Genomic DNA, 1,391 nt, shown 5'->3' on the forward strand with positions numbered 1-1,391 from the left:
TTCATTGGCCTCTTTGTGGGAAAGAAATAAGCTAATGATATGCACTGTAATATATATGAATTACTTAAATGTACAGGATCAATGCAAAATAATTTACTCTAAGAAATAAAAGATAAGTTACATTTAAATGTATGGAATGTTCGTTGAATACTTCTTGGCTGATTGATGTGAGAGAGTATTAATGAGTGTTGTTGCCTAACTAAACACTTTCCTATTGATTCATTTATATTTGGTTTGGTCCTCTTGGTATGTACTTCATGTTATGAAAGAAGATTGGATCATATATGTATTGATATAGTTGCAAATTTTATATGGGGTTTGAGATAGATTTAAAAAAAATGTACACCATGCACCTTGAAATTTATCAGCACACAATATCTTTGGACAGGTTGACCATTATATATTAAACAATTCAGCAATAAATGGTGGCAGTATTAAATACATACCTAAAAATCAAAATGATTGGAAATATTGTACTGTACTCTGTCTCCACAGATATGTTCACTCACAAGTGATTCAGTACTGTTCAACAAATGTTGCTAGTGCAGCTTTTAAATTTGTACTGTACGTCTCTGGATAGATTTTGTGATTAAGTCTACGTAGTGACATTATGCATGGTTTCAGTATTAATTTACAACTCCAGTCACTAGAAATATCTTCATGCATACAAGATTCTTTTTAATAATGATATCACCCAAACCACTGTTATTACTCTGGTGAATTGAGCCTTCTGTTCAGTAAGACAGATGCCAACTAAAACATGGTTTAATTCTAGTCTCAGTAAGGAGGCGTCTCTGAAAGGTATTTTTTCTAAGTAGCCACACACACATAGGCTAACACAGGTAGTGTTTTATTGACAGAGTTTCATGGACTTGCAGTATGCTGTTAAATTCTGAGACTTCCAAGGTATATGCTATCTTGATCACATGTTGATTAGATTCACACAACAGAGAAACCGCTATCACATCAAACAACAATAGTTGTAGTTTGTGTCAATCTTAGTAAACCGAAATATAAATTTCCAGGGTTGTAAGTCCTTTCTCGTTTTGCAGCTTGACTTATTTCCATGATAGTATTTCTTTTACAGCACATTGAAGGTTACTGTCCACTCTCTCTCTGTTTGATAGTCACAGAGAAACCAATAAAAGAAATTGCACATTCTACATTTCAAGAAACAAAATCACAATTTCTACCTTTTAATAGTCTGAATGAAATAAATCGTGTAAATGTACAGCAACTAGACGCAGACACATAGATGGGTATCACTGTTTTGATGTCTTTGTACATGGTAGCATGTTAGTTCATTTCATTTTGATAGACAAAATATAGCAGGAACCTGGATTCATTTAATCTTGCTATGTTAAAAATGGAGCCTGCACCATTTGTCATTG

Source organism: Glandiceps talaboti, chromosome 11, assembly GCF_964340395.1.
Source record: "Glandiceps talaboti chromosome 11, keGlaTala1.1, whole genome shotgun sequence".
NCBI classification, from domain to species: Eukaryota; Metazoa; Hemichordata; class Enteropneusta; family Spengelidae; genus Glandiceps; species Glandiceps talaboti.